Raw genomic sequence first — 14,882 nt, 5'->3', positions numbered from 1 at the left:
CTTCGCAGAGGAGAGGCGGGCGGGCAGACGGACGGACGCTTCGGGCAGGAGGCACTGCAGGACAGACTGACGCGGGCACCACGTCGGAGCAAAGCCACTCCGCCTGAACGAGGGCCCCGGCTCACAGCGAACCCCTGCTTATTCTCCTCCTCCTCCTCCTCATCACACACCGTCCCTGCAAGGGAATTTCAAAATTTTTCCCTTTTCCTCGCTGGGTGGGCGACGACTTCAACAATAAACCACGTGGATAAAAGGGCAGGATGCATAGAAACGCGATAAATAAATAAATATCCTCGGTGCTGGCACCGTGCAGATGCACAGAGACCGGGGGCTCCGCCGTGCAGCCGTGGCAGGACCCAGGCTTGGAGCTGTCAGGTGTCAGAGCCGAGCTCCTCCGGCGTGCTCTGGAAAAAAAAGAAGCAGAGGGGCTCTCAGAGCCGCTGGGCAGGATGGAAAGGGGATGCTGGATGCGTGATGGTTTGCTCCGGCTGCCCTGCGGTGGTGGCTGGGGGAAAACCTGTCCCCGTTGGGCTGGGATGGGGCTCCGGTGGTGGAGAAGGAGCCCGCGGAGCGGCGCAGGGAGAAGGTGGAAGCCGCCTCTCCTGGCTCTCCGGAGAGATGACAGGTGGTGGATGAGTGAAGGGGAAAAACAGACTGCGGGGGCGAGGGGAAGGGGGGCTTATTGTATACTAAATGAGCCCGTATGTCATGGATCCTGGCACCCCAGACATATGGAACCCAACACAGCTGCTTTGCTTGATGTGTCCAAATAGAAGCTGGCTGCCCGCTCCCTCCGGGACGCCGTGCCGCCGGCCGGGAAGGCTGCCTCCTGTCCTCGCCCCTCTCCCCTGCCTGCTGCCTCCGCTACTCGGCGCTGAAGCCTGGGGACCCTGAGCCCTAGCACGGGGAGAGATAAGGGATTGCTGCACGGACATTGTCCCCGGGCAGGGGACAGGCTGGGGAACAAACTTCGGAAGGGGAAACGCTGCTGCGCAAAGAGACGGCAGCGGGGCTGGGAAGGCAGCCAGGCAGAGATGTACAACATATTACATCGCTCAGGCCTGACAAGCTTGTAATGAGCCATATGACTGAGAAATGGAACCTAAACGAATATGGACAGGCGATGACTGGGGAGAAATAGCCCACATCCCATTTTAAAAGGCGGCTGATGGACAGAGCCTTGATGTGCATTTACAGAAACGCTGCCCAGGAAGCACAAGGAACCCCCTAAGCAAGCACGGGAGGGACTGCACAGTCCCCCTGTCCCCACACTAACATACAATATACGTGGCTGTTCCTGTGTGCTTCCACACACACATCCCAGCACATACCCGCGAGTGGTCCCAGTCAAAAACTCCTCTGTGAGAATCCCACATCCATTTACGCACGGTAATTTACACCCAGGCTCATATATTTGCCCCACCAGGCATCTACACACACTGGAATATTCAGATTTCACTAAAAAAAAAACCGCTGGACTTTTTTTTCCTTTTTTTTTTTTTTTCTTTTTTCCTGGAATACAAGACAGTGTGGCAGCACAAGTAAAGCACCAAAACCCTGAACAAAAAGTTATCCCCGTGAAGCCCTTAGCCTGGAGAAGACGGAAGGAGCTGCTTTAAGTAAGGGCTGATAGAAAGGTGGCTCTCGGGAGATATCCTCAAGGCTTTCAGCATGACATAAACTATGCTGTCCTTAGGGTGAGCCTGAGTTTGGCTTCGTGTTTGACTTGCTCTGCCTGCGGACAGCGAAGCCGGACCCACACAGACACACCTGAAGTTTCCACATCAGCCACAGCTGCTGTAGCTGCGTACGACGGCCGTGCCTCCTGCACCCCGTTCAACCTCCTCTGTTCCCATCTTGCTTTCGTTTCCCCAGCCCCTTGTTTCTCTTGTCCCCTTCCCGCAGAGCCGGGACCTCCTTCCTCATCCTCTATCCCTCCCTGCTGGATGCTTGGGAGCAGCGTGTCAGGGTGCAAGCAGCTCAAAGCAAGCCGTACCCGAGCCGAGCATCCCTTCTGCCACTGCTCTGCGTGGCCACCTTGTCACCACGGCCGTGCTCCTGCATGGTCACACCATTCCTGCTCATTATATGGCTCCCTGGAGCATTGCTCCCAGCTGCTGCAGCTCCAGCCACGAGCCCGAGCTCTGGGGAAGCTGCAGCGGGGCTGGGAGAAGGGGGGACATTGGCTCTGGGGCCAGACACGTGCCACAGCAGCCCTGCGCCCGGTGCCGGACCTGGGGTGCGGTGAGGAGTCAGCGTGCGGACACCCAGGGTGCTGCTCAGGCGTGCGGCTCCTCTTTAAACACTCCCCCTTGCTCCTGGGGCCACGCTCGTGACCTCTTCTGCCCCCGTTATCCCAGTGCTGCTGCCCTGAATTCAAGGGGCCCGCTCTCCTCTTGTGCTGCCGCATCCAGCCCGGGGCTGCCCCGTGGCGAGAAGCTGCTGCGCTGCGCCCCGGCCCCATCAACAAGGGGCAGGGGAGGAGAGGAACGATAGCCTCCAGCCCCAGCCTCCCCTCAGCCTCCTGTGACACTGTCACTGCCATCCCTGGGGGAGGACAGGCTGCAAAACCTCCTCTCCTCGAGCAGACGGATGGGGAGCAGGCTCGGGACCAGCCCGAGCCCTGCACGGCAGCGTGCTGGTGCAGAGGGCTGTGGGATGTGCTGCTGTCACCGTCTCAGCATCCTTGTGAGTGAATTTTAGGGGTTATCAGGAGTCCTGCCCGGGGCCTCTCTCTGCTCTTGGTCGCAGGAAGATGTCAGCAGGACAAGTTTCAGGACTGGACCCCAGTACTCCTTACCCTTCTCCTTCTTTGCAGGGTTAGTCCAGCCTCAAGAAGCTTTCCTCTGAAACGTGCGCTCTGAGGGGCTCTTTCCTTTGGATGAACCATAAACTGCCACCTTCCTAAAGCCATCTGCTGCAAGAACCTCCTGTAAACCCCTGCCTGTCCCAGCCCTGCCTCCAGCAAAGCCCCAGGGATGGCCTTGAGGGGAAGCAAAGCTCCCCAGCCCCTTGCTCTCCCCCCTTTCCCTTTCCTTTGCACTCCAGACCAGCGGTGTGACAATTTCTGAAGACTCCCTGGCCACGCAAAGAGGATGCAGGCTGTGCCTAGGAGCCCACCTTCAGGCCATTCGAGCGGGGGCTCCTTCCCTTGTTTCTGAACAGAATCCCCCAGGTCACCGCCAAGCCCGAAGCGAAGGACACGAGTGCGTGCTCGTGCCTTAAAGGTGGCCCCAAAGCGCAGGCACCCTTTCCGAGAGCACCTGGAGCACGTAACACCGCTGTCCCTGCACCTCCCCGCCTATCCCACTCGCATTTCAGCATCATCAAAGCCCCCAGCAGCGGCCGGGCACGTTGCTATCCCACCCCGAGGAGAGGCCCCTTACCCCCAAGCCGCCGACCATTCCCGGGCTCCAGCTTTTCCCTTCCAGAAGCTCAAATAATCCAGGGAGCCAGGAGCCGCTTGGCTCATCCGTCCATCGAGGAGGTGGAAAGTTGGTGTCCTGCTCGGCGGGACGGAGCCGGGGCTCAGGGGGAGCCCCGGTGGCCTCGGGGCCCTGGCATCTCACCCCTTGGGCAGGAACGCCGGCGGGCCACCGCGCGTTGAGATGGACACCCCGAGGAGGCATGTGCCCCGCACGCTATATATACACCCCAGCCTCGCACGCCGGGTCCGACCCCGGCAGCCTCATTGGCCGCTCCGGTGCTCCCCCCCTCATAAATATTAAAGCCAAGAGAGGGGGATGCCATTGGCTGTGCGGGAGGTTGGAGCCCCCGGGAGAGGAGGGAGGTGGAGGTTGGATGTGGTCCTGGAGGGTGGATGGAGGTGGTGGGCTGGGAGGGAGGGAGGGAGGAGGGTGGGGGTGCTCCGGGAGAAGGCGACATCTGTTCTCCATGCATATTTCATAAAGGAGAAATGGAGAGATGGGGAGCGAGCGTGGAAAGAGAGCGATGGGCAGGCGAGGCTCTGCGCCGGGCTGGGACGAGGAGAGGCGGCTGCAGAAGCAGCGGGACCGACGGCGCAGCTCTCCATGGTGTGGGTGCGTGTGTGAGGCAGGCTGCGTGTCCGTGCACTGCTGGTACACACGTGTGTCCGCGTGCAAGCAGCTGGGAGCATGCATCACCCGGCTGTGGGTCTGCACATGGGGCAGATGAGCACCCGTGGGTGCCTGGGCCGCTGGGATCCTCTCCCAGACAGGCTCCAGCAGCAGCAGCAGCAGCAACTGTCCCGTAGGTGCTGCCTGTGAGCTGCTGTGAAACTCACCTGGAGTAAAGTTTGGCGAGAAGAAAGAAAGTGAAAGGAAGAGGTACCCAGAACACACGAGTACTGCTGCGAAACACTGCCAACCACAAAGCAGTGATCTCTTTTGTGGGTTAGACCATCTCTGCCTCTCACCCGTCCTAGATTTCAGATTATTGCATTAAACTCTTGAAAAAATCTGCTCTAGTTTGTTACCAGTAACCTCCCGTCTCAGAAACCTGTGCATCCCCTGTCCCACACATACATACGTGCTTGTGTGCATCCTCCCAGACCTCCCTGCAGTTTGTTTGCTGAAGCATCCCGCCGTCACCCCCTCCATCCCTTCCCCAGGTGCTGGATTCTTGCCCTGCTCCCAGTCCCCGGGGGCTGCCTCCCCTCCCCGCACGGCGGGCGAAGCCCAGGTGATGGGCATCGGCACCTGGGCGGGCTCCAGCCCGTGGCACGGATCAGCAGATGGTCTCGGAGTTTTGCAGGGCGTGCGGCGGACGAGGCAGAGGGATCAGGTGGCAGCGAGGAGCCTGCCTCACCATTGCTATGGCACCGATTATAAAACAATATTCGCCTAATGAGCTCGTGGCAGTAGCCACATCCGCCCCGAGACGAACGCGCGCGCGAGGCGCAGCACGCCTGGAGAAGGCGCTGGATGCAACGCACATCCCGCACCCAGCGCACGCTTCTCACACGCGACACACGCAAATCACCCCTCTTACACGTGCAAACAAGCAGCACACGCACGTCCACAGGGGCACGGGCACCACTCACCAGCCCCACATCCCCCTGCGTCCCCCTCCTCTCTCCGCACGCGCGGCAGCGCTCCGCCTGGGCCCCCGTCTCCCCCGAGAGCCCGACGGGCTGTTCGCATTTATTTCTTGCTCCCTCCTCTGCTCCGTCTCGCCTGCCCACCCCCAGGGCCAGCTCCTCTCCCCCTGCCAGGACGCCAGCAGGGCCCCACCTCTCGCTGCAGCTGATGCTGGGCTGCTCCGGGCATCCTTCCGCGCTGGGCTCGGGGAGGAGGGGAGGGAAGGAGCGAAGCTGGCTGCTGGAGCCTCCCCGCAGGGATGCCAGGCCCAGGCTGTGCCGGCCTCGTGGCCACCACAGCATCCAGGAGAGTGGGCAGGTTCCTGCTCCTTTCAGCAGGCTCCCACTCAAGTTTTTCTCTCCAGGCTCAGGCAGATGCATCCTGCCCCTGCAAAGGACACGGGCTGCCTGGCTCAGCTCCGAGGTGGGGGAGATCAGCCAGGACAGCCCTCTGCATGGTCCCAGTGACACAAGCACAGCAGATGATCCCCGCCCCAGCCTGCCATCACCTTAACTCTGCCCTCAGCTGACTCCCAGCCTTCCTCCTTCCGCAGATAAGAGCTGAGATCGCAAAGGCCCCTTCGCTGCCGGCAGGGAGGACTTCACCTGGGGATGTCCCTCAGCTCGGCTGCTCCTCGTCTGTGAGATGTGCCTGCGGGCAGGACGCAGCCCTTGTGCTCACAGTGGCTCATGGGGGGCAAGATGAGCACCAGCAGGGCTGCTCCTCCCCGCTGCGCCAAGATGAAGCCATGGCCACGGGTCTCATGGGAGGGTGACGACACAGCGAGAACCTCAAGACATTTCTCCTGCAATCCAAGCCAAAGTTCCCCCCCTTGGCTGTGACCTTCCCTTGATCAGAGCCCACATGAGCAGCTGTGGTCCCCGGGAGTCTGGCTGCTGCCTCCTTCCCTGCCTCCTCAGAAAGGACTCGGGAGCTTCAGGTATCCTAAGGCTGGCCAAAAACCGATGAGATTCGGGGGAGGGAGAACAAGAGACCCTGTGGCTTTGTTCTTCCCTTCTCAATTTCCCAACTTCCTGACCGGCAGAAACTGGTATCCCTCACCAAAACCAACCGGGTTTCTTAATCGCAGGAGCCCACAAGCCGGAGCCTGCAGACAGCCCTCCTTCCCTCCGAATTCCTGGGCCTCCCTTTCAACACGGCATTCAAGCAGCAAACGAAGCTGGTGAATGGCAGCGGGAGCGCAGCCAACTTTCAAAAACCTCTCGCCAGCTTCGCCTTGACCTGCCAGGGTGAGGTCGAGGTGGGTCCTGGACGGCTCCCACCCCAGTGGATGGAGCCCTCCGGGCTTTGCCCACCTCGAGCCAGGGGTTTTGGGGATGAGCTGTGGGAGGAGGCACGGCCGGGGACCCCCGCGGGGGATGCCGCTCCCGGCCTCCCGGCTGCGTGCAGGGAGGGCACGGCGAGGTATGAAAAGAGGCTCCAAGAGGCAGCATTTGGCAGGAGATGAGGCGACATATTGTACAAAGCCACCGGGGACCACGCTGGCCTCTGCTTGTCAGGGAAAACAGGCAGCTTTAACCCTTGGGCTGCTGGAGCAGACCCAGCCAGAGTTTTGTGGACTTTTATACAGAGAGGGGCTGCACGAGGGGTGGGAGAGCGCGAGGGAGATCCCTGCCACAACTCACGGATGCTGGAAAGAGCATTGCTGCTGGGACGTGTCCTCTTCTGCTCCCGAGGACTGGCATCTTTACACACATGGTGGGACCACGTCCTGCCCGTCCAGCAGGGACCCTCTGCAGAACAAAACTCAGACAGCTCTGCTGAGCTCCCCTGTGCTCCTGCCATGACCCAGCTGCTCACTCACAGCAAAGCCTTTTCTGGTGTTTTTGAGCCATCCCCTGCAGAAGAGGCCCTCCAGCACCTGGAGTGACAGTTTGGTGCCGTTACACTTCTTCCAGGTGTGCACACGCATGGTTCATAGAGGGCTGGGCTGCAGCGCTCCGTTACAACCAACTGCTGCAGGGCTCGGGCTGCTCCATGCAGTCAGTGCACGGCCTCGCCGACCACGCTGTGACACCGCTGGGTGATGCTCCAGGCACCTCGCAGGCACTCGGTGGGAAGCAGCACCCCAGGAACACCTGAGCAGCACAGGAGCCATCGCTCGGGGTGATGCCACACTCCCAACACCGGGCTCAAAACCTTTTTTGGCTGAGCGTGGCAGAGCACACCACTGCAGGTGCACGCAGGTTGGCCGTGCAAGCTGTGTGTGCACAAGTGAGTGTGTAAACTTGGGCTGCAGGGCATGTGTGAGCATGGGTGGCAGGGCACAGCCCAGCACCTCTCAGCACACGTGTTTGTGCGCACCCCCGTGTTTCCTCGTGCATGCGCCCAGCTAATAACAGCAGGGCCCTGCTCTGCACAGCACACCCCACGCCCTGGGCACGCTTGCCTGGCTCGTGACAGAAGCTCTCGGCTCCGATAGCCCCTCTCCTCTCCTCGCCTTTGTCTCCCTGGCTTTTATTGAGTGCAGGTTTTGTGAGCGGTCGGTGACAGACGGCCCCGGTGCTCGATAACTAGACAATCTGTCACCACCACCACTGACAGCTTTCACAAGGAGCCCCTTTCCTTTCATCCTTCCCAGTTCCCTTTGCCTCTGCTTGTCCCCCTTCCACACGTGCTCTCTGGCTTTGTTCCCCCCTAAAAGCCAAATAGCGACAGAAGCTCCTGATCATAATATTGCTCTAATCGAGTCTGTCATAATCGGATCCAATCTAATTACGTTCAGATCCCTCTCTTCTCCTGACTCTCTCTATTGCCTGTCCATCTGTCCCTCTCTTCCCTTCCAGTCTTTGTGTCCATCCATCTGTTATCTGCAGGCCTTTCTCCCTTCCCATCATCTCCCTGGGCCCCTGCCCCATTCGCAGCGTGGCCGCCCCGGCCCTTTCCTCCAGCGGCTCCCTCTCCAATCCATCTCTCTTAAAGGCCTCTCCATCAATCCATTTAGCAGCAGCTCCCTGCCTCCTCTAGCCCATCTGCTTCTCCCTTTCTGCTGGCTCCGAGATGCAGAGATGCTGCTCTGTTTGTATGTCGATCTTGATTAGCCCCAGAAACCTCGCTGCTAGAACTGTGCTGGCGCTGGGGAAAGATCACCTGGGTAGCACAGTGCTGTAGGTCCTAAGCAGCATCCTCCATCCCTGCCTCATCCTCTGCTTCCTCCGAGTAATTGCACCACGCATGGGCTGGACAGGCAGGTGAAAGAGGCTGGACAAAGCACTGAGATAAAAGGACAGGGCCCCAGGAGCACAGGGCAGGCTGTGAAGGAGCAAGCTTGAGTCACTGAACGGGAGGTGGTGGCAAAATCTCCTCCTAGCACCATCTCTCCAAACTACCTCCCGTTTCCTCCAGCCCCAGCATTTTTCTCCAGGTATGCACACAACTGGCTGGCTGATGGACAGGCAGATGGACAGAGGCCCAGGCTTGCAGTAGGAAAATCTGACTGGGCCTTCTTGCTGCACACAGAGAGAGGACGAGGCTGAGCAGAGCTGGGGTGGACTGCTTCAACGGTACTGAGCATGGGGATCAGGTGCCCAGGTCTTGCACGGTTGGGAGCTGGGATGCGAGGTCACTCCAGGTGCTTTTGTGCCTTTCCCAGGAGCAGCAGTTGCTGGTCTCTGTCAGAGACAAGGACAACAGCAGATATGGACCCTGGGCATGATCCAGCCTGGCAATAACGGCACTGCTATTTGTAGCATTCAGATCCCGATTTTAAACACATGTTAGACTCAGATGCCTGCTGGGCACCAGCCAACGACCTCTGCTTGCTGTGATGGTTGTCCTGAGCTAAGCTGCCTTCACTCCTTCAGCTGGACTCACTGCTGCTCGTGGGTACAACACAGAAAGCAGTTGTCAACCACTGTGGCAGCAGAAGCCCTGGAGAGTCACTGCAGGCTGCTGGATAGAACACGAGGCAGCGACACAGGACCCCTGGGTTCTCTTACAGCTTTCATAGACTCAAGAAAAAAGACCGTGCAGTCTCTTTGCATCAGTTTCCTCGAGCTTTAGAGCCAGATCATGCTGCACACCTGCCTCCACCACCACATCTGAGTGTCCTGGGCAAGGACAGGCAGCCCCCACCATCACCATACCGCACCCCGTGATCCTTGCACGAAGGGGTGAGGGATGTGCAGACAGAGGGTTCTCGTTTGCATTTCCCACCTGCTTATTTTTGTCCAAGCAAACACTTTCCCAGGTTGGCTTCTTGTATGAAATGATTCCTTAGCAGTTCCAGATGTGTCCTTTAGACAGTAGCAGCATCACATAAAGGCTCTGTTACATCCACAGCCCCTTTAGTGGTCCACGGACCAGTCTGTGTAGGCAAAGGATGGGCTCAGGCCCACTCCAGAGAGATCTGGAGCAACTTCAAAGTCAGGCAGAGAGGTAGAACTTGTTCACAAAGCAAGTGGGTGGCAGATTTTCTCTACCTATTTATCTGGGAGTTAAGGCTAACCGCTCTCCCTTCACTGGTCCCCACCTAAGCCACTACCACTTGTGAAAACAGAGTCTGGCTGCCCAAATATACCTCAAAGCTGCGCATAGAACAATGCCTCGGTAACTCTAAATGCTGAGCAAGGTGTCAAAGCTGGCAATAGCTGAACTGGGAGCTGAACCCAACCCCACTGCAATGCTGGCCATCACGGGCAAGCAAAGAGGGGAATGACATCCCCAGCAGGGCCATCTGCGGGGAGCTTGATGCTGGCCAGCAGCAGCCGCTGGTGCCCAAAGCGCAGATGCTGGGCTCCAGCGCTGGGAAGAGGCGAGGCAGCAGAAGCTGGGCAGCCAGGAGAGGAAGGATGCAATGTGGAGAGCAGAAGTTTCAGCTCAAGTAAGAGAAATGGTGACTTCCTGGAGAAGTGATGGAGAGAATGATACCATGAACAGTTCTCTGCAAAGTCCCAGGTTCAGTCCCCAGCTTGAATAAGGCAGCGGTAGCGGTTCCTACAGCTCGCTCATCTCCCACCAGAGCAAACTTTCCTGCCCTTTGTCAGAAAGCCTCTTTCTTTGGTCCCCAAAATCATACCCTTCATCCTCATATCAGCTTCATCTCTATTTTAGTTGCTGATAAAACGTAGAAAAATTATATGGGAAGACACCAATTTTTTTTCTTCCTGTCTCCACTACTTCCTTCTCCCAGAAGCCAAGCAGCCCTGGCTTTGTTCTGGGTATTAATTAACTTTCCTGCCTCTTAATATTCCAGAGCCATAAAGTTCCCAGGAGCTGGAAGGCTGGGCGCTAAGAAAACACACATTTCCTCTCCTTTCTCCTTGTCTCATTGACTGTCACCCCCATATGTCTCCCCCCTCCGGGCACAAGGGCAGCTGCAAACCCTCCTCTCTGGGCTCAGCCCCAGCCCTCTGCCTCCTGGGAGGCAGCTGAGTTCAGAGGTCAAGAGAGTCAGTGGCATCTTCTTTTTGTGCAGAAATCCCTGGTAGAGTTGCGTAGGGAGAGAGGAGAGGAAATTGATGCTTGCAAATTGTGTGTGTGCGTGGCGGGGGAGTGTCTCAGCAAGATGCCTGGGGGCTCTGCGGCAGAGACAGCATGTGCCAGCTGCCCTCCTCAGCAAGAGGAGCGAGGGGCTGCCCAAAAAAACCCCAGTCTGGGCTTTGATGTAGCTGGAGGTGGTGTGGGGAGAGCTCCTTCAGATTGCTGCCTGGATTATTGACCAATCTCAGTACCAGAGGCAGCGTTGGAGTTGGATGGGGAGTCTGTGTGGGGATATCAGTACGGACAGGACTTCTGAGCAGGGCAAGACAAAGGGACGAAGTAGATTTTGGAGGACAGTCGAGGACTGGCAGGAGAAAAGTGAGGCAGAGCTGCCTGTGTTTCTGTTCCTGGCTCAGCGCTTCGTAGCAAAACGACGGGCAGCAAATTGCTGCTCTCCAAGCACAACAGGAGAGCTGGTTCCATTGTCCTCTGTCTTCTCCAGGGCTGTCCTGCCACCACCAGGCCCAGCAGGGCTGGATGCAGGGAGGAGAGATGGGAAGAGGCACAGAGCTGCAGCCCTCACCTTCAGCAGAAGAGCGCAAGGTGCAGACAGGCGATTGCCCCTGGGAGCAGCTGCCCCAGCCCTCACCGGCGTCAGCCTGTTTATTTTGAAGAGCAATTCGGCAACACTTGCTAGAAGTTGCATCACTTCTTTTTCCCCTGGCAGAAGGCCGCAGAACTTGCTTCTCCCAGGCTCCATCCCTTGAGGGTGAGTTTGCTCTTGGGCTGCTCAGCTGCTTTCTCCTTTTTCTCCTGTTCCTTTGGTCAAGCGTTGAGCAAAGGAGCAAGTTTGCAGGCTCCCCATCCCACTAAACCAGCAGAATAAGTGACCTGCTGAACTCAGTGCCTAAAAAATGCCAAGGATGCCAAGTGCTTGGACAGAACTCAAAGCTACCCAGCATCTAAAAGCATCAGGAAGAACAGGTCAGACCAGGAATGATGTAAAACAACCTCAAAATGTAGTACTGGAAGAAAGTCAAGTCCTCGTGCTTTGGAGCAACAAGCCGAAGTCTGAGAGGCAGAAGAAAGCATTTTCCCCAGTACCTGAACTTGATTGGTATGCAGCAGCTGCACCGGAGTGAGCTTTTGTCCCCTCTGCTGGCTCTGCTAGTCAGCTGGGAGAGTATCGTAAGTCATTTGCTAGAAGAAGTCTGTCAAAGCCAGAAAACAGCTATTTCTGGAGTGTTCCTGTGAATCATTTCCCCACCGGACTATGTCCTCCTGGACCAGCTACATCAGACACACGGTGTTTGCTCCCTTCCCTAGACCAAGAGGCAGCTCAAAGTCTTCGCTTCAAAAGATGACCAGACAAGTTGTTTGCTTTCCATATGCTTTGCATAATTTCCCATGCAAACTTATCTAATTATCACAGAAAGCAGGCTTTGAACAAGGGGAATTATCCTGCTTGCATCAGCCTACCTCAAAGAAGGCCACACCGCCAGCTTTGCGCTGTCGCCTTGTGCAGCCATCTGAAGCACAGCAGCCAGCACGAAAGGGGGAGAGGGAAAGGATGGGGGAAAGGATGGTTCTTCTGCCATCACTGCCTGGAAAAGGCTGCCACCAAGACTCCACCTGATTCAGCACCCGTCAAAACGCACGCAGTTGCACCTCAAAACTCAGTAATTTCGTTGCTGTTGCAAAGAAAAATCTACATTTAAGGCAACACTCCAACTACTTTCCACGTCCTGAGGAAACACTTATTCCCCGTTGCTTATTAGCATTAGGGATGCTCTAATTAATGCACATAATCTCTGGAGTGATGGAGAAAAGCGTATCAGGGGAGTTATCAACTTTAAGGCTTGTGCAGCTGAGGACAGCTGCTGTTACATCAGGGCGGGCAGGAGGAACTAGCGATGGGCAACCCAGCCCCAAAGGCTGCTACTGTACCTTGTAAAGGAAGATAAAAACAGGGGGCCAGGGCTGTTTCATTTTTTAAGTGAGAAAATGCATCTACTGCGGATAACTGCGCTCAGACTGAAGGCATGGAAAGGATGGCTTAAGAGTGAACCTTTTCAGGGCTGAGACACCGTCTCCGGGCTTAAACCAGCAGACAGCAATTCCCTAAGGGGCAGCGGTTTAGTAGCCATACACAAAAGCAGCAAAGGCCTTCCCGGTCCCAGCGGAGGGGAATGAGCACTCCCAAATCCACTGTCAGCTCTTTGTTTGAAGATCAGGAGTGAGAATAAATGACTGAATAGGTCAGAGATCCCAGTTCCTCCCGGCTTTGCCCCATTTATGATCTGGAGAGGGATGCAGGTGAACATAAGACCTTTTTGCATGGTGCTGTTTCTGTGTAAAATGCGATTTCATTCTCCACGACGCACAGAGCAGCTCCTTTCACCAACATTAGCTCTACTTCAACAAAACATCTTTGTGTTTCAAGTACTGTTCACCTCGAGGTCTCAAGAGCATCCCCTCGCCCCTGTCAAACAGGGCAGGAGCTGACTTTGTGTCACCAATGAGAATGGGCACTGTGAGGGGAAGGACAGGGAAGAGAAACACGGGGAGAGTGACTCACTCTTGTAGCTATTTTACTTCCCAGATGAATCCAGCAATCCTATTTCTTCCCCACCCCCTTTCATCCTACACTCAGGCCCAATTCCCCAGAGGAGGGAAGGCTCAGATCCGAGCAGCGCAAGCCTGATCATCAAAAGCCAGCTGAGCGAAATGAATTTACTGACCATGGCAAAACACAATGAGGAGGGCTGGAAACACTGATGGCTACTGCCTCTCCTTCTACCCCTCCGCTCAGCGACACTGCTGGCACCAGGAGTTTGAAGGACACGCAAATCCCCAGCTCAGGGTAAATTTTGGGCTGACAGTCAAGCGAAGACTTTTGGTGTTCTCCAGCATTGGCAGCGGTAGGGAAAATGTGTCTCTGCTGCAGCGCCTGCCAGCCTAGCCCCCTTGCTTCTCCCTTCCTCTTGTCAGCCACTGATAGGAGGGTTGCTCATTGCACTGTCCACAGGGGAGACCTGTTGGCCATCCGAGGAGCGGCGTAGGCACAGACAACGGAGGCAGCTGTTTGTTCGCCTCGCCAGAGAGCAGCTCTGAACAAAAAGCTGGGAGTGGAAAATGGGGCTGGGAGTGGTAGAAGGGTTTATTTCTGTTTGTACGGGGAAAATGAGCAAGGAGAGGGAAAAAAATAAATAATAATTCCAACCAGAAGCCTTCAGTAGAAAAAAAAAAGCCGCAAGCACAGAATCTAGATTTGAAAGGAGAGGGAAGTATGTTAAAGAAGCATTTATAATTTTAAAATTATCAAGAACCTTGTGTATATAGACCCACGTTGCTGATTAGCCATCTCTGAGCCCACCGCCTCTTCACATGGCTCTGCTACACCCACAACTACGCATTTGCATTTTGATTCATGAAGAAAATAAAACAAACTTACCTTATGAAGCGAAAAACATATTTCAAAAAATTGTCAGATCACGTGTTGTTTTGTGGTCCTCTATCTCACCCAAAGCACTTTCAAGCACAGAAATAGCCTACTTGGATAATTTGAGGGAACTGATATTTTTCTGCCCAAAGATTAGGAGTTAGAGGCCATGAAAATCCTTATTATAAAGAAAAGATACCTCCGTTTAAACTGAGATATGAGTTTCTTTGGCATTGCTAGAAGAAATGAAAATAAATCAGGCACAGAAGCATTCCACCAAGTATCAGGAACAGTTTCCTGATAGTAAGATGTATTAGCAAGTGGAAAAAGTCTCCCCTCAGGGAAGCACCGAAAGTACAAGGTCTGAATTACTTTAAAACTCCAGAGTTTATGTCTAGTTGAGAAAAGACTTAAACACAATAAGGCATCATGGTCCTCAAGGGAAGGGAAAATGATGCCTGCTTTAGTGCTAGTCAGCTCTGATTTCTGTGATTAATCCTCTCTACCTGTTTTTGAGCTCCTTGCTTTGGACAACAGCACTATCGCATCTCTGAATCGAGACTGCCGAAGAACAGGTGAATTTTCATATAAAAGGAACAACTGGGAATATGAGAGCCTGGTCAGTCGTGACTGCTGGCCCTCAGAGCCCAGTCTTGCTGCGTGCTAAGCAATAGCATCAAAGGGAACAGTGTGTGAGCATGCAATTTAGAAAAGATATTTATTATACCAGCACCTAGAGATCAATCAAGATCAAGGCACCGTATGGAGTGTCCAACCATCCTTGCCTTGGAGAGCTTACGGTCTGAGCAGTGGTGAGTTAACTCCCTGTCCTGCCAGAGGGCACCGTGGCTTTCGTTCATCCAGTTGTAGAAAGAATTTTGAGTCAAAAACCAAATCAGACAAATGCTGTTCCTCCCAACACATTGCAACACCCAGCA

The sequence above is a fragment of the Aythya fuligula genome, chromosome 28, assembly GCF_009819795.1.
Source record: "Aythya fuligula isolate bAytFul2 chromosome 28, bAytFul2.pri, whole genome shotgun sequence".
NCBI classification, from domain to species: Eukaryota; Metazoa; Chordata; class Aves; order Anseriformes; family Anatidae; genus Aythya; species Aythya fuligula.
The sequence above is the reverse complement of the archived record's forward strand: the minus strand, read 5'-3'. Positions refer to the sequence as shown.